Consider the following 18,849-nt stretch of genomic DNA (forward strand, 5'->3'; position numbering starts at 1 on the left):
AAGCAATCTAAATAGAACTGTGCTTACCATGCAAATGTAACCTTAAGCTCCCCAGCTTCCATTCTAATCTCTGTCCCGATGGAGGTCTTTAGGGGCTGTCACTGTCTTTTCACATCCCTCTTTTTTGCATACCCCTATGAAACACGCAACCAGACTACCTACGTCTACCATGGGAACATCACTGTACTTCTCCCTTCGCTGGAAATGGCGTCCAATCCTCTCCTCCTTTCATCCAGCCTTTCTCTGGCACCAGGGTACTTTGCTGTTGGCTAGCCGCATGCTTTGTTGGTTGCTCTGTTTTTTCACATCTCATTGACCCTAGAGTATGTGGCAGAGAATAGCAGTAGTTCCTCACCAGTGGTGTGTATCAGTCACCCTGGAAGCTCTCCTGGACCCCACATACTCTGGTCCCGACCCAGACCTACCAAACCTGAATCCCTGGGGTGGAAACAAACAAACAAAACCCTGCATTTTGATGAGTATTGGTTATGTTGTACTTATACTACTTTAAAATAAAAAGGAAAATAAAAGAAAAAAGTAGATTTATTGTTACAGGAAGATGTCCATGATATATTAACTGCAAGTTGTTATAGAACGCTATCATTAAATGATTAAATGCATTATATTATTAAATGCATTCATCAGGCATTTTTGTAAAAATGGGAAATATCTGTGTGTGTGATGTAATATACAGGTGGATATTTAAACAAAAGAGTCTATAGACTAGGGATTTTAGCCACTGTTCCCTGTTCTCCTTGCCATTTACCTCCCAAGCTCTAGATAACAGTGAAACCAATTTCAAATATAGAATCACACCAGTTGGCCGGGCGTGGTGGCTCATGCCTATAATCCCAGCACTCTGGGAGGTCAAGGTGGCAGATCACGAGGTCAGGAGTTTGAGACCATCCTGGCTAACACGGTGAAACCCCATCTCTCCTAAAAATACAAAAAATTAGCCAGGTGTGGTGGCGGGCACCCATAGTCCCAGCTACTCGGGAGGCTGAGGCAGGAGAATCACTTGAACCCAGAAGGCAGAAGTAGCAGTGAGCCAAGATGGTGCCACTGCACTCCAGTCTGGTGACAGAGTGAGACTCCATCTCAAACAAAAATAATAATAAAAATTTAAAAATCATAGTGGTTATATTATGGCTCTATCATTGGATAGCCATGAAAAATTTGGCAAGTTGCTAAATTACCCTAAGCTTCAATGTTTTCATCTTTGAAATGAGATATAATCCTATTACTCCATGACACGGTATTGTTGGAAGAACAAATAAGATTGTATACATGCCCAGTCTCGTGTCAGACAAATTATAAGACATTTTTTAGGGAAAAAATAGTATTGGAAGTTGAATGGTACTTGAGAATTTTTTTCTTCCCAAAAAAATATGAAATGGGGAAAAACACAATCGAACAGTTTTATATTAATTTTTCTTGTTTAAGAATAGGAAAGATTATACCTGGTTTCCTGGAGGATTGCTTGAGGAGTGTCAGCCCATCAGGACAAGGGAATGCAGAGAAGGCCTGGCTAACCCACAGACCTCACCAGCATGGTCTACCTGCCAAAATGAGAGAAAATGAGAGCCAGAAACTCAGGGACCCAATTCTCCCCTCCTAGACCTAGTATCCTTATATTAAACTGCTACTTCCAGTGTTAAGAACTCCACAGAAACCAAAGTACCCACAAATAATAAGAACTGTTTGCCTAAGAGTAAATGATCACCACACATTGATTTCATCCACTTTAGCCAGGTGAGGTGGCACACGGCTATAATCCTGGCTACTCACGAAGCTGAACTGAAAGAATTGCTTGAGCTTGGAAGTCGAGGCTGCAGTGAGCTGTGATTGTGTAATTGCGCCACTGCACTCGAGCCTGGGCGATAGACCGAGACTATCTCAAAAAAAAAGTTTGCTTTGTAAACCACAGAATATATGCCTAAAATGTTGTTTTCTTATTTTATTTTATTTATTTATTTTTTTGACACGGAGTCTCACTCTGTCGCCCAGGCTGGAGTGCAGTGGCACGATCTCGGCTCACTGCAAGCTCTGCTTCCCGGGTTCATGCCATTCTCCTGCCTCTGCCTCCCGAGTAGCTGGGACTACAGGAGCCCACCACCGCGCCCGGCTAATTTTTTTGTATTTTTAGTAGAGACGGGGTTTCACCGTGTTCGCCAGGATAGTCTCGATCTCCTGACCTCGTGATCTGCCCGCCTCAGCCTCCCAAAGTGCTGAGATTACAGGAAGTGAGCCACCGTGCCTGGCCCTTATTTTATTTTTTTAAGATCATTTATAGACTATTTCTTGTTAGGAAAAATATTTATTTCTTAATTATTTATTATAACTATTATTATATTTATTTCTTAATTATTTATCATCTGAACAATGTATGACATGTTAATATCAAAGAGCACTGGAAGGAGAGAGATTTACAACCAACCTCTGGCAACCTTACTGTCTAACTTGGGGTAACCCCTGCTGTTCAAATGAGAGAAAATGAGAGCCAGAAAAGTTACCTTCTACTACTTCTAAGTTAGCATTAGAAGTTGAACAGTACTTGAGAAATTTTTTCTTCCCTAAAAAAATATAAAATGGAGAAAAACACAATTAAACAGCATTATATTCATCTTTCTTGTTTTTAGAATAAGAAAGATTATGCCTGGTTTACTGAAGGATTGCTTGAAGAGTATCAGTCTATCAGAACAATAACATTCAGAAAAGGCCTCGCTAACCCAGAGGCCTTGCCACCCTGGTCTACCTGCCTAGATGGGCCTTGCTGGAAGCACTTGTGGCTGCCACCTACAGGCCTGCTTCCAGCCTACACGCCTTGTGGCAAAAGCTGCATGGCATTTGGCAGACTGGAAAATCATGCAAATATTCATAATCTGGCCAAAATCCCTAAATGAGGGTGAGCAAGTTGTTAAGAGAAATTCAACTGTATCCTATTAAATGCATTTGCAGGAACTTATGAAGATGTTTATCTCAAGGAACAGGAGATTTGGGAAGTACAGGTTGGTCATCATGAAATATCTGACGGTTTATAATGTAAGGTGGGATTGACACTAATCTAGTGAGTCCAGGGTAAGAACTAGGGTTAACAAGTGGAAACTGCTGCCTAGTAATTAAGAGTAAAGGCTGCAGTCATCTTGACTGTGGTGATGGTTTCACAGACACACCATGATGTATTTTATACTTTGGATATGTGCAGTGTATTTTACTTCAACTTCAGTAAAGTAGAAAAGAGTATAAGCTATAATGTCAGATAGTTTGGGCTCTATTGCTTAGCCACTTACTATCAGTGTGATCTAGAACAGAGATCCCCAACCCTTGGGCTGTGGACAGGTATTGCAGGAGGCGAGTGGCAAGTGAGCCAGCAAAGCTTCATCTGTATTTATAGCCACTCCCCATCACTCACATTACCCCCGAGCTCCACCACCTGTCAGAGCAGCGGCAGCATCAGATTCTCACAGGAGTGTGAGCCCCGTTGTGAACTGCACATGAGAAGGATCTAGTCACATGTTCCTTATGAGACTCTAATGCCTGATGATCTGTCACTGTTTTCCGTCACTTGCAGATGGCACCGTCTGGTTACAGGTAAACAAGCTCAGGGCTCCCACTGATTCTACATTCTGTTGAGTTGTAGAATTATTTCCTTATATATTACAATGTAATCATAAGAGAAATAAAGTGCACAATAAATGTAATGAGTTTGAATCATCCTGAAACCACCACCTCCCTCCCCAACAGTCCATGAAAAATGTGTCTTCCATGAAACTGGTCCCTTGTACCAAAAGGGTTGAGGACTGCTGATCTAGAACACATTCTTCAACCTCTAATAGATCTCCTGGAGTCAATATGAAGTTAGGTGAGATAATGCATATAAAGTGCCTAGCATGGAATCAACGTGTGGCAATCATTTACTGTTAGGCAAACAATTACTGTTATTTTGAGGTACTTTTTCGTTGGTGTTCTTAAAATTGGAAGGAGTAGTTTAATATACGGCTACTGGGCATAGGAGGGGAGAATTGGGGCCCTGAATTTCTGGACCCTTTGAAAGGACATCAAAGAGCACTGGAAGGAGAGAGATTCACAGCCAACCTCTGGCAACCTCACTCTCTAACTGAGTGCAACCCCTGCTGCTCAATTAAGAGAAAATGAGAGCCAGGTAATCTTGGCATTAGAAGGAGCTTTTTGAGATTGGCTGATCTTACTTCCACCCAGTGGCCCCAGTCTAGCCATGAGATGTCCCTGCTTTCCTCATGTCCCTGCTCTCAGTTCCTCTGCAGAGAGCTCCTTCCCCAGCCAGCACTCTGCTGGCATCTGACAGCCAGGGGGCTTGCATACCAAACACTATTAAGTAGTTAAGTATTTAAAAACAGGTTGTGAGAAACACATTCATTTCCTGTTTCTTGCTGCCTTACTATGTGATATTGAACAAGTCATTCTACTGCTCCAAGCCTCAGTTGACTAATCTGTATAATGGGACTGATATTATTGTCCTACTCTTGTGATATTGTAAAGTGCTTGTTTCTGCTCAGCACAGAGTTAAGTGCTCCATTAATGCCAGGTCATGAGATTATCATGCATCATGAGAGGTAGTAGGTAAGATTGGTAGATATAGAATGCAGTGCCCAAGTCCTCAACTCATGAACCTGTGTAGCTACTGACAGGAGAAGGCCAAAGGGCTTTCTTTCTCCCTGGATAATTCAGGTACATTTTAGACAATGGTTCTCCAGGGCTAATGTACCTGCCTTTGTTCTCCTAACCTACTGTGTTTGCTACCTCCCGAAATTCCACTTTCCCTTATTGAATTTAATACCTCAGTAATTATCCTTAAATTTGGATCTCCAGGTTTTTCTTTGCTTTGATATTTTTAGCCCCTATGATAGAATGGATGGTCTCCAGCTTATACCTTCCCCAGATCCGAGCATTTCATATGTCCAAGCAGCAGCTGGCCTGCCTCCTACTCAGTGTACCAGTGACCTATTGGCCCTATATTCTGCCTTCAAGAATCTGTGACTGCTCCTGGGTACGCAGCCTGGAACCTTCTTTGCTGGGGCCTCTCAACCCCTGGAACATGTTAGGCATCACAAGAGCCTGGCACCCCTTTCCCTCTCTCCTTAAAACATCGCACACATACGCGAACACAAACACACACACACACTATTGGAGCATGAGCCCTGGTCACACTTCCATTAGATCCAATGGTAACAGCTGCCTCACCATTCCTTTCCACTACATTCTTCACCCCTTTCACTTACTTTGGAAGGTCTGTTGCTAATATCTTCAGTCCTTTTGGTCAAGGCCCTGTCTCTGACCCCAAATGTCACTCACAAAGCCTAATGTTGTGGTTAACAATATTTGCAATTACTGCTAAAATATTTGATGGCACACATATGTTAAAAATGAAAAGAAGTTTTCTGGAAGATTATTTGTTAATATTTATCAAAGAGGTTATCTGTATAATGATCATACCTAACATGAATGTTTGCCATATACCAAACACTGTTGTTAACTCTTCTTATTTTCCTATCTTCAACTCTATAAAACAGAGACTTGCATTACTACCACTTTATCCCACTTTTAGAATTCTCTTAAGTGAATCATCTCAGATTCATTCAAATTGTATGTATACAAAAATGTATCACAGCATTGTTCAAATTGAGTTATGTCCATATAATGGAATATTATGCAACCACTAAATATCAGAACATTCAGGAATGTTTAATATTTTGAAAATGATAATTAAATATTAAATAAAAACAAGATATGCATATTTTTATATACAACATGAGCCCGATATTATCCATGGGCGCATAAACCAAAAAAGAAAACAAACAGAGAGAGAGATGACAAAATCCTGACAGTGAATATCTCTGAGGGAGAATTCCTTGCTTTATTCCCTTGTCTCTGTCATTCAATTTTCCACAATAAACATGCTTTAGTGTTACAATCAGAAAAGGGAAATGTATTAAAAATATATTTTGCTATAGCACAATGTAGTTAAGTTACACTTAATTTCTGCTAGAGCCCAAGTGTCCTCCTTGTCCTCAGGAGCTTCACAATCTCTCTGATACAGTCCACGGATGCGAATTAACATTATTTCCAAAGAAGAGGACCCAGAAATGTAAGGAAGTTTAAATTTACTCCAATTTACAGAAAATATCCAAATAAAGCAACCTATGGTCACTTAGTGCCAAGAAATGAATCCTCATTAAGGACCCACCAAACTTCCGGCACTGTCCTTAGAAATGGAAATTTAGCTACCACATGTTAGGTTTTCTCTTTTCTACCAGGATGTTTTCTTCTTCCAGGATTTTTTATCTCAGTGATATCCTTGGTTTCTTTCCTCCCCACCAGCCCCTCTCTCTCTCAACTCTAATTGGTCCTGGTTCTGTTTAAAGCCTGCCTGGAGGTGCCTCCAAACAGACTCCCCTTCTTCTTACCTGTGAGTCAGACCAGAACTGCATGTTTGTGCCTTTGGTAAAACTGGGCCACCTGAAGCACCACCACTTTCTTTCTTTTCTTTTTTTTTTTTTTTTCGATGGAGTTTCACTCTTGTTGCCCAGACTGGAGTGAAATGGCGCAATCTCAGCTCACTGCAACCTCCGTCTCCCGTGTTCAAGCAATTCTCCTGCCTCAGCCTCCCAAGAAGCTGGGATTACAGGTATGAGGCACCACACCCGGCTAATTTTTTGTATTTTTAGTAGAGACAGGGTTTCACCATGTTGGCCAGGCTGGTCTTGAACTCCTGACCTCAGGTGATCTGCCTGCTTCGGACTCCCAAAGTGCTGGGATTACAGGCATGAGCCACCACGCCCAACCCAAGCACCACCACTTTCTTTTAACTACCAAAGAACTTTGGTAAACAGTTGATTCCAGGAAAAAAGCTGTTTCTTTCTCTAGGGGAATAATGTTAACAAATGCAAAATCTTTCATCTAACTGCAGTAAAAAGTAGACACTTCTCTTCCATTTTAGTCATTATTTCTAGACATATTGAAAGGAGCATGGATGTGTAGTCTCCCATAATCTGGACTTAAAGCCAGGCTCTAGAATGGGTTAGGAGAGCATGTGCAAGACTGTGAAGGTTGTTCATGTACAAAATAGGGCTAATAACTTTAAGGACTGTTGAAAGAATAAAAATTATACATAAATGATAACATAAGTATACATAAACCTGGCACCCAGATCTTTGTTTCTAGTGCCATTCTCCAATAAAAGGAACCAAAGTGCCTTGGAAAAATAGCTGAATCTAGGACTGAGGACACAAACATACAAGATGAGCCTCTTGTAGTGCCAGAACATAAAAAAGTGCTTAAAAAATTAATGAGGATGGGTGAAATGGGTACAGGAGAAATGAAGGAGCTCCCAATGGCCAAAGTTGGAACTATCTGAACAACAAAAAAAATCAGTATTGTTTTATAACCCAAAGTATAAATATTTGTGAACCCATACTGATATAAATAAGTTATAGAATAAATAAACAAACGAGCGAGAAGAGAGAAATCTCTCATGCAGAAGAATTCAAACAATTTATGTAGATACTACATGCTTGCTAATTGTAGGCTATTCATAGTGATTTCCTTCCAAAGAGTACAGTATAGAAAAGAAGGAAGAGAGAAGCTTTGCAGTGGAGAGATTTGACTGACACTACGCCAACCAGCCAGGTGATCATGGTCAACATCCACAGTGGCAAGTCATGCTGAGAGTATGTTATCCTTAATATAACGGGATAGGAATGGCACTTTGCCTCTGTGCACTTCCTTCCGAAAGCCCAGAATTCTAGTCTAATAGTGAGAAAAATGTTAGACAAATCCCAATAAAGGGACATGCTACAAAATACTGGTCTAGTAGTCCTTAAAATTGACAAGGTCATCAAAAACAAAAGTAGTTTGAGAAACTGTCACAGTCAAGACGAGCCTAAGGAGAAATGACAACTAAATGCAACCTGGTGTCCTGGGTGAGATCATGGACAGGATAAAAAGCATCAGATAAAAACTAAGGAATTTTGAGTAAATTATGAACTCTAGTTAATAACAACATAGCAGTATTGGGTTTTTGTTTTGGTTTTTGTTGTTGTTGTTGTTGTTGTTGTTTTTGGTATTTTTTGTTTTTTGTTTTGAGAGAGGATCTCGCTCTGTCACCCAGGCAACCATAGCTCACTGCATCCTCAACCTCCCGGGCTCAAGAAGTTCTCTCATATCCGCCTCCCAAGTAACTGGAATGACAGATGCACACCACCATGCTCGGCTAATTAAAAATAAAAAAAATTGTGTGTGTGTGCAGACAGGGTCTTGCTACGCTTCCAGGCTGGTCTTGAACTCCTAAGCTCAAGCAATTCTCCCACCTCAGGCTCCCAAAGTGCTGGGATTACAGGTATGATCCACTTCACTCAGCCTGTATTGGTTACTTAATTGTGATAAATAAACCATACTAATGTAAGATATTAACAATGAGGAAAATTGGGAGTGGGGTATGTGAGAACTCTCTGTGCTATCATCACAATCTTTCAATAAACCTAACACTATTCAAAAATGAGAGTTTATTTTTTAAAAATTACACATACAAATATGCTTTACCAGCAGGGCATGGTGGTTCATGCCTGTAATCCCAGCACTTTGGGAGACTGAGGCAGGAGGATCACTTGAGCCCAGGAGTTCAAGACCAGCCTGGGCAACAAAGCAACACCTTCTATCTAAAAAAAAAAAAAAAAAAAAAAATTAAAATTAGCCAGGCGTGGTGGCACACACCTGTAATCCTGGTTACTTGGGAGGCTGACCTGGGAGGATTGCTTGAGCCCAGGAGGTTGAGGCTGCAGTGAGCTGCGATTGTGTAATTGCACCACTGCACTCGAGCCTGGGCAACAGATCAAGATCCTATCTCAAAAAAACAAAGTTTGCTTAGTAAACCACATAACGTATGCCTAAATTGTTGTTTTCTTATGTTTTAAGATTATTGATAGGTTATTTCTTATTAGGAAGAGTATTTTATTTCTTAATTATTTATCATTAGAACAATGTATGACATGTTAATTATAAATTATATACTAGCAAAATCTCAATGCATTTTTATTGATTTTTTTTTTTTATCCTTGACAAATTGGAAGGGGAAACTATTGGGTGACGTGAACAGAATGGAAGGATAAAGGACTGGAATAAAAGGCCTAATACCACCACGGCCTTTACCTTTATTTTCTCCACATACGATTAAACTCAGCCTCTTAGCATATCCTATTCTTGAGTAAAGCAGGGAGGCAGTGTCACAGCAGTGCAATCCACAGGCTCTGCGTTCTCACAGACCAGAGCCTGCATCCTGGTTCTCTAACACACACCAGTTGTGTGGTCAGGGGAAATAATTTATCTCTGCAAACTTCAGCCTCTTCATATGGGACCAAAGGGTAATAATATCTCCCCTTAGGATGGTTGCTAATATTAAATGAGATGACGTATATACAATGCTTAGCACAGTGTATATATAAACTCAACAATTGGTAGCTATTATTATTATTAAAGGGCTGTAAAATTTGGCCAGACATGGTTGTAAAAGCAAAGTAGAAAATCAGTATCTGGCCAGGTGCGGTGGCTCACGCCTGTGATCCCAGCACTTTGGGAAGCCAAGGCAGGTGGGTCACCTGAGGTCAGGAGTTCGAGACCAGCCTGGCCAACATGGCAAAACCCTGTCTCTACTAAAAATACAAAAATCAGCCGGGCTTGGTGGTGCGGGCCTGTGATCCCACCTATTCAAAAGGCTGAGGCAGGAGAATCGCTTGAACCTGGGAGGTGGAAGTTGCAGTTGCAGTGAGCCGAGATTGCCCTCTGCGCTCCAGCCTGGAAGACAAAGCAAGACCTTGTCTCAAGAAAAAAAAGAAAACAGGAGAGAAGAGAAGAGAAGAAAAGAAGGAGGGAGGGAGGGAGAGAGGGAGGGAGGGAAGGAAGGAAGATCTATGAGTTCAAAGAGAGATATAAACAAACAATTGAATAAATAAATGGGGAGGATAAATCTTCTGTACAGAATTCCAGATAATTTATGCACATAGGGCTCCTCAGACAGGGCTACACAACTCTTCACTCCTTAACACTGGCTGCTGGTAGTGACTTCCTTCTACAATGCACAGTATGGGGGGTGAGGAGGAAGTAACCTCGCGGTGGAGAAACCCACCAAACACTGCTCAGTCAGATGAAGAAGGTTAATTTCAAAATTGATATGTCATGCTGCTAGCATGGCGTGATGAGCATGGCGCATTACCTCTTACGTTCTTCCTCCCAAATCCTACAACTCCTGTCTATCCATGAGAAAAACATCAGACAAACCCCAATTGAAGGGCATTTTATAAAACACCTAATACCCCTCAAAGCTGCCAAGGTCAGCACAAACAAGCAAAATCTGAGGAAATGTCACGGTCTAGGCGAGCGCAAGGAGACATAATGCTTCAGTCTAACGTGGTATCTTGAAGGGAATCCTGGTACATGAAAAGGACATTAGGTCTGTGAAATAAAAAAATATTAATAAAAAAAGGACGTTAGGCAAAAGTAAGGCAGACTGAGTTATGGACTTTAGACTTTAGTTAATACTAACACATCAATATTGGTTTACTTGTTGTAGTAAACGCACCATACCAATGTAAGATGTTGACCAAAGAGGAAGCCGCCCAAGCAGGCAGATGGCTTGGGCCAGGAGTTCAAGACCAGTCTCAACAACATGGTAAAACCCGCCTCTACAAAAAATACAAAATAATAATAATAGCCAGGCAACACGTGCCTGTAGTCCCAGCTACTCAGGAGGCTAAAGTGGGAGGATTGCTTGAGCCCCAGAGGCAGAGGTTGCAGTGAGCCGATATCATGCCACTGCACTCCAATCTGGGGGACAGAGTAAGACCCCATCTAAAAATAGAGGGGAAACTGACTTTGTTTGGGATATATGGGAACTCTCTATCCTATCTTCATAATTTTTCCGTAACTCTAAAACTATTGTAAAATAAAAAGTTCATGTTTTAAAAAAGCCGTGGGAATAGAATGCTTGTTACAGTAATTGGGAACTACCTGTTTTAAACTTACTGCAGTCTCATCTTTGTTTATTAATCTGTTAAAGGAATTGAAGTCTCCATGATAGCGATGTCGAAATTTACATCTCGATGGATGGCATGAACTAGTTTAGGTTTAAAAAACAAACAGAACATCCTCGGTTTAGTGGGATGCCTCTGCCCCCTAGTGTCTTAACATTCAATCTGCGTTTAGTGGCAGAGGACAGCCTGCAAGCTTCAGTCACCTGATGTTTCAAGGTCTGCACAAGAGCGGAGACATCCTCAGAGCACCTGATCTACTAGGATCATATTCTAGTTTGTTTGTACACCCAGAACCTTTGCACCGCTGAGTGGTCCTTGAAGACACTGGTACATGCATGTGAGGGAACCAGCTGGTGGGAATGTAAAAGGCAGGAGAGCAGTTTGACATGTGAATAGGAAGCCTTACAAATGTGTATAGACCAGGTGCAGTGTGACTCACGCCTGTAATTCTAGCACTTTGGGAGGCTGAACTGGGCAGATTGCTTGAGCTCAGGAGTTTGAGTCTAGCCTGGGCAATATGGCGAAACACACTCTTTACAAAAAAAAAATTTACAAAAATTAACTGGACATGGTGTGCACGCCTGTGGTCCCAGTTACTCGGGGTGGGGGATGGGGGTGGTGGGGAGGGGAATAAGGGCTGAGGAGGGAGGATGGTTTGAGTCTGGGAGGTGGAGCTTGCAGTGAGCCAAGATCACCGACATGGTTTAAATGTTCATGATATAATGTTTAGCAAAACTCTAAACAGTGTGGTCAAAACTTTAAGGAATACCACAGATGAATGTATGAAACTTTAAGGAATACCACAGATGAACTTTAAGGAATACCACAGATATACACACACACACACACACACACACACACACACACACACATATATATATATAGTTTGTATCTACTATGCTAGCAGCATCTGAGACATACATCTGTGGTCCCACCAGGACTTTGATCTCAGCCTTACCTCAGCCCTTCACCATCTGGTGGCAAATGACTCTCTGGAGCACCTTCCCAAGGCTCCTGGACCACAGGCAATTGGGAGTGTGGCCTTGCTCAGTTCTTCTCACTGCCACTGCAACAGGCTGGCATGAGGGGCTCCTCTGTGAACCTCCTTCCCTGACTTCTCAGGTTTCCCCAGGAATCACAGTATAGCTTTTCTCCACTTGAGGTTCCCATCCCTACCACTCTAGGACTTCTAGCATTCCACAAGGTGTGGGGTCATCTCTGAGATTTACACCAGCACCCCAACCCAATCATACTTACCAAACCTCTCCTCCCTCAGCTGTGGAATTTTATCGAATCCCAGCTCTTATATCATTCATTCTTCCAAAATCAATTATTTATACAATAAAATTTAGCCTTTGTACACAAAAGTCCGACTTTGAAATTCAAAATCCTTTTTCTCCAGGTAAGGTCTCTTCTAGGAACTTCAAAAATCGATTTAGAAAATTTAAGTGCTAATAATTGTTTTCTTTCTTTCTCTTTGCATTCCTGCTATAACCTTACCCTGAATGCACATAGAAAGGCCTTATGGGTGGTTGAATGATGAGCGGAGGGAGGAGAGTAAACGGGAACTAATCTACATACACACACGTATATATGTGCATATATGCATGCATGTTTATATAAAGAATAGGGAAATTCAATCTACAAAAGTTTTAATGATTGTCTATGCATTATTTCTTCTTTTTAAATAAGTTTCCATATTTTCCAAATTTCACAAACAAGTTTTATATAATCAGAAAAAGAAAATTATATATGAAAAAGAAACAGATAAGATGTCTGCCTCTGGCATCACCACCCATAGTGAAGGAAAGTAGGGAACACAAGCTTTCTGTTGGTCACATCTCAAGCTCTCCTCTTTGCAGTTCCTGGTACTTGATCTTTGACTTTATTGATCATTCTCTCCTTGAAACACTTTTTCCTTAAATTTTGGAACACCAAGCTGTCTTAAGCTCTTTTTGTAGTTCTCTATCCATCAAAAACCTAGATCTCAGCCAGGCATAGTGGCTCACTCCTGTAATCCCAGCACTTTGGGAGGACAAAGTGGGCAGATCACTTGAGGTCAGGAGTTCAAGTCCAGCCTGGCCAACATGGTGAAACCCTGTCTGTAATTAAAACACAAAAATCAGGCAGGTGTGGTGGTGTGCACCTGTAATCCTAGCTACTTGGGAGGCTGAGGCAGGAGAATCACTTGAACCCTGGAATGGGGGGAGGTTGCAGTGAGCCAAGATTGCGCCACTGCACTCTGGCCTGGACGACAGAGTGAGATTCCATCAAAAAACAAACAAAACAGAAAAACCTAGATCTCAAGCCTGAGTCTAATTCTGTAATGGGACAAAACATGTGTGTGTTGAAAGAGGGTGAGTGGGGAGAGGGGGGTGGTTGGTGAGTATGAAGCAAGAGGGTAATTTGCATGTAGGAGTAATGTGACTAATTTGTAGCCAGTGGGCAGACTGTGGTAAAATAAAGATGACCACATATCCCCTTGAATCTGGAAGCCTCTGTGACTATTTTGACCAGTAGAATATGGCACCAGTGACATTTAAGGCTCAGATCTTAAGACACTGGCAGCTTCCACTTTCTGTCACTTGGAATACTTTCTCTAGGAGTTCACTTTGTCAAAAGTGAACTAGTCTGAGAATACTCCACTGTGAGGAAGCCCAAGCTAACCACGTGGATGTGCCATTTGAAGAGAGACATAATAAAATGGTTGTTGTTCTAAGTCACTAAGTTTTGAGTTGTTAGTCACGCAGCAATAGATAACTGGAAGTTTCCCTCCTATAAAAGGGGTTAATACTATCCTTGTGGCTGTATAAGAGGAGCTATAGTGAGAACTGCAGCCATATTAAACTTTAACTATCATCATGGAAGTTTCTAGAATTACTATGGAGGAGGAGGCTTTTCTGTATAGGAAAATACTTTGAAAAGTCCATTAGGAGTAGAAGGTGAGATCCTAGGGGATGAGTTGACAAAGAGAAATAAAAGATATAATCAAACCACTTTGAATTTGAATTGCACAGGAATTTGGAGGTAGGAAAGAGCAGAGAATAGAGAAGCAAGTAGAAATAAGGGAAGAGAAATGAAGGAGAGGCGAGAAATGTGGCCAGGGAACAGAGATCAAGTTTCAAAAGTAACTGAAAGGCTTTTTAAAAACACAGGCATCTAACAAATTTGATGTTGATTGTATATCCATGGGGAAAATCTCTATTAGATTAGCAGTCTCTGGCGCAGTTTTTCTAATTAATTACTAAAATACCTGAAAATCCCTATGTCTCCAAAATGTCCATAAAGTTTGCTACTAGTATAGATAACTTTTGTGACATTTCTGTTTTGTTTTTAAATTTAGGTGGAATTTTTTTTAAGTATCTGAGTGCCACTCATAGGCTGACTTGGTAGAGACGAAGGATAACAGATGCCACTTCCTAAACGGAATTAATTTAGACGTAGTGATTTTCAACCAGAGGTGATTTTGCCCCCCAAGGAATACCTGATAATTTCCTAAGGCACTTTTGATTATCTTGACTGGGACGAGGACTGGGATGGGGCAGGGAAGAAGGACAGCAACTGGCACCACGTGGGCAGAAGCCAGGGATGCTGTCAAGAATCCTGCAGTGCACAGCCTAGCCATCCACCAGGAAAAATTTTCCAGCCTAAAATGTCAATAGTGCCAAGATTGAGGAGTCCTGATTTAGAGGAAGCCAAAGATCTGAATCAAAGGTGTCCATGAAAGCCTAAGCCCCCTGCAGGAAGTACAGGAATCTTGAAGACATTAGACTTTCCACGATCCATGGAATGTGGCTCGAATCCATCTTACGTAAATTATCAGGAAGAGGGTGATTCTAATTAACCTCTAGGTTACAGCATCAAATAAGAAAAACTAATCAGTTAAAGTTCTTAATTGCAAGTAACAGAAACTAACTCTGGAGAAATTGAGCAGAAAAGGAAGGTATGAGGTAGTAGTGGGCAGCTCACAGAATCTCTGGAAGGGTTGAAGGACCCGAGCTGGGGGCTAAGTAGAAAAAAACAACTCATCAAAGCATCCTACAGAATGGTCCATGTAGATATCGGTGCCTCCACCACTGGCACAGACACTGCTGGAATAAAGGAAGGATGAATGTTCTGGCAATCAAGATAGAATGGATGCTTTCAAAAAAAGAAAGGAAAAAGAAGCAGGACCTCAAAGTTTCATTCTGAAAAAATATCTTTCAGCCTTAACATGAGAAAGTGAAAACTCAGCAATGTAAGCTCAAAACCTCAGCGTCATTGTTGACTCCATGATAGTAATCCACGTCAAAATACACTCGGATAAATGCATTGCCCTCCTAACAGGCCTTCTGGTTTTAGTCTTCCACCTATAACCAACACTACATCCACTGGTAGAGCAACCTCCTATTTGGATTACAGTGCTTCCCTGCAAAGAAATTATGCATACATTACCTTTCAAAACAAATCCAAACGTAATGTGACATCATTCACAGCACTCTGTGATCTGTTCTGGACCTACACTCCAGTCTTCTCTCCCACTACTCATCTGGTCAAATGGTTTGCTTATTGAGCCCTAAGCATACTTGGCAAATGGTTTTCTTTCTTCTGCACCTTTATTCTCACCACTCTCTCTTCTGAGATGCCTTTTCACCTTTCATCTATCTAAATCTCACATTCATCCCTTAAAATCCAGCTCAAAACTCACAGAACATCTAACAATACCACCAACCTACTTTGTGATCTTGAGAAAATGATTACATTTCTCTGAACTTAAAAAAGTACAAAGCGGAACACTGTATTTTGTATTCGTATTATACAACGTATACAATTAACATCGCATTTTTATTACATTTTGCTGAAAACTTTGTATTAGGAAACCACATTGTCTACACTGTGCTCTAGTGGAACTGGAAGCTCTAAACCTGTAGTCCTGAGGTACCGGGAGGGTGAGCGCAAGAGCACGGTAATTCTGGTGACTTCTTTGCTAATGAAGTAGGACTCATTTTCAAGTCCACCCTTTATCAAACAGATCTCTATGTTGCAATCTAACATACAGAAGACTGTATCTCATGATAACCTTTTCTTCCAGTGCTTTCAAACAGTGAGGCTTTATTAACACTTACATGAAACAGTTCTGAAAATTAAAAACACTTCCATCTCTTTTATTCTCTCTGAACAGACAATATGTTTTAATGGAACAAATTCTCAACTTTCAGACTGCAAACTCAAGTGCATAATAAATATTGCATTTCTTGGGCTGGGCGTGGTGGCTCACTCCTGTAATCCCACCACTTTGGGAGGCCGAGGCAGGTGGATCACTTGAGGTCAGGAGTTCGAGACCATCCTGGCCAACATGGTGAAACCCTGTCTCTACTAAAAATACAAAAAGTAGCCAGGTGTGATGGTGTGTGCTTGTAATCCCAGCTACTCAGGAGGCTGAGGCAGAAGCATTACTTGAACCCAGGAGGCGGAGGTTGCAGTGGGATGAGATCAAACCATTGTACTCTAGCCTGGGCAACAGAGCAAGACTCCATCTCAAAAACATCTATATCTATATCTATCTATGCATCTATCTATCTATTGCATTTATTTAAATAAACTTAATTTTAACGGTACACCTTCATTTAGTTGGTTTCTGGGAAGCAACTGTTGCCATTTTGGTGGTTCTCTCAGTATGAAAAATAAAATTAAGTCATTCTCCCATTATAGAGTGTGGTGGTTAATTTTATGCGTCAACTTGACTGGATTAAGAGATAACATGACAGCTGGTAAAGCATTACTTCTGGGTGTATCCAAGAGGATGCTTCTGAAAGAGACTGGTTTTTGAAGCAGGGACTGAGTAAGGGAGATCTTCCCTCACTCAATGTGGGCAGGCACCATCCAGTCACCGAGTTCCTGGACAGAACAAAAAGGCAGAGGAAAGGAAAATACCCTCTGTCTCTCTCTTCCCCTCCCCCTTTCTCCCCCTGGGAGCTGGGACACCCATCTTCTCCTATGCTTGGACATTCAAAGTCCACATTCTCCCCATTCCAAACAGACACTGACACAAATACTATCCTGGCTGGATTGTAGCCAGTTTTCTTAATGTATGTGCTGATTTCCTTAATTATTTCCTCCTATCTCTTCTGGCTATAGGATGGCTCAGTGGAATCCATTTTGTTAACACCAACAATTAGTTGTTTCACCCCTGTGTGTAAGGCGGAAGGGCATGGTCTGTCCGTTCTTGGAGATACCAGCTCCAAATTTGCCAACACCAGCAGCAATAATCAGGACAACACAGACAACCCGATATGTCCCTGTAATCGGGTTTCTGATAAAGTCTCTCTGGCCTGAGGCATCAGCGATAGTCACTTGCTGGTCTCCAATTTCCACAGGGAGGTATCAATGGTAAGTAATATCACATTCACACTCAGCCTTCAGTTTATCCAACACCCAACAGTGGAAGAAGCCCTTTCCCATCTCAGCAGCCTCCTTCTCAAATTTTTCAGTGGTTCTTTTTGATGCCACCACATGTGTAGATTGGATGGCTAATAGTGGTGGACCTGCTCGAATCTACGTGTCCAATGGTGACAATGTTGATATGGGTCTTTTTCTTTCCCATTTTGGCTTTTAGGGGGTGGTTTTCATGACACCTGTGTTCTGGAAGCAAACCTGCTGCAATAGGAATCTATATGTATTGATATACATATATATATATTTCTATTCTTACTATAAGTAGTGCTTTTGGTGGCGGAGTTAGGCAGTCTAAACAACACTCTGTGTTTTCTGCTATTGCTCCCAGTTTTACCTGTGGTTAAGTTGGCCATATGACTAGGTTTTGGCCCACAGGATGTGGGGAGAAATGAAGTAAGTCATTTCTATGCCAGTCCTTACAAATCATCTCAGACAATCCTCTGTGCTCTCCAAAGTGACCTTGGAAGCCACATGTTTCAGAGGGAGTAGCTGGGAACAACCTGGGTCTTCAGTCTCTTGCCTTTGCAAGAGCTCCCAATGCACATCAGACTGCCATGTGAGAAGGGAATGACCCCGTATTGTGTTAAGTCCCTGAGATTTGGTGGTTTGCTTGCTCAAGCAGCGTATCCCATTCTACCTCAACTGATACAATCACTGAATGCACACTACATGTCAAGCCCTACTCTGAGTGCCCATACATTAACTAATTTTATAACGAGATACATATATTAGCAAATATCATAACATCATGGTAATAGAATGATACAGAAGGACATGCCTAAAATGGCCATTGAACCCCAAATTTACCACACATGTCCTTCCAGTATTTCTTCTCCATTCTTTCTGTTTGTCTAAATCTCACCCTAAATTTCATCTCAGTTAAGGAACAAAGTGGCAAACTAGATACGTTAAAGTAAAAAGGAAGAAGTTCTAGTGTGTGTGTTTATTTTATATAAACATGTGAATCCAATCTATTTGCTAAGCGCTTCTTGAGAGCTGTGGAGTCCTACAACCTCTCCTGCTGATATAGCCTGGTAAATTGACTGCAGAAAGTGGATTAATTTTGCCTTCTCTAAACACAAGCACCACTGCTGTTTAGGTGGGCCTCCAAACGGGGAGAGAGTAGGTCCCGTTGTTCTGGTGGTGTTTGTGAGTTGGACCAGGATTAGAGCAGTTGTCGTAGGATATAACCTCAACTTGGTTTATCTTGGCCCTTCCTACCACCAAGGATTCTTAGGACCATAGAAAGTATGAGAGAAAAAGGAGACTGTCAACAGCTTGTGACAATGAGCATCAAAGATACGGGAGCTGGTCCCTTTGCAAGGCACACAATTTGACTCACTCTTACAGAGGA

General features: G+C 41.5%; 1 protein-coding gene across 2 annotated transcripts in view; it reads right to left on the reverse strand.

The window, feature by feature from the left end:
• Positions 1-18,849, reverse strand: part of ATP13A4 (ATPase 13A4) — a 191,034-nt gene that overhangs the window by 163,573 nt on the left and 8,612 nt on the right. Inside the window, exons 1-2 of one of the 2 annotated variants that reach the window (XM_073023754.1) lie at positions 2,514-2,575; positions 1,461-1,559 (exon numbers count right to left, since the gene is read on the reverse strand). The gene's annotated coding sequence lies outside the window, so the exon portion shown is untranslated. Of the gene's footprint in view, positions 1-1,460; positions 1,560-2,513; positions 2,576-18,849 lie in introns of those variants that run through there. The other variant, XM_073023753.1, reaches the window with a different exon arrangement.

This window comes from Chlorocebus sabaeus, chromosome 15, assembly GCF_047675955.1.
Source record: "Chlorocebus sabaeus isolate Y175 chromosome 15, mChlSab1.0.hap1, whole genome shotgun sequence".
In the NCBI taxonomy this organism is placed as follows: Eukaryota; Metazoa; Chordata; class Mammalia; order Primates; family Cercopithecidae; genus Chlorocebus; species Chlorocebus sabaeus.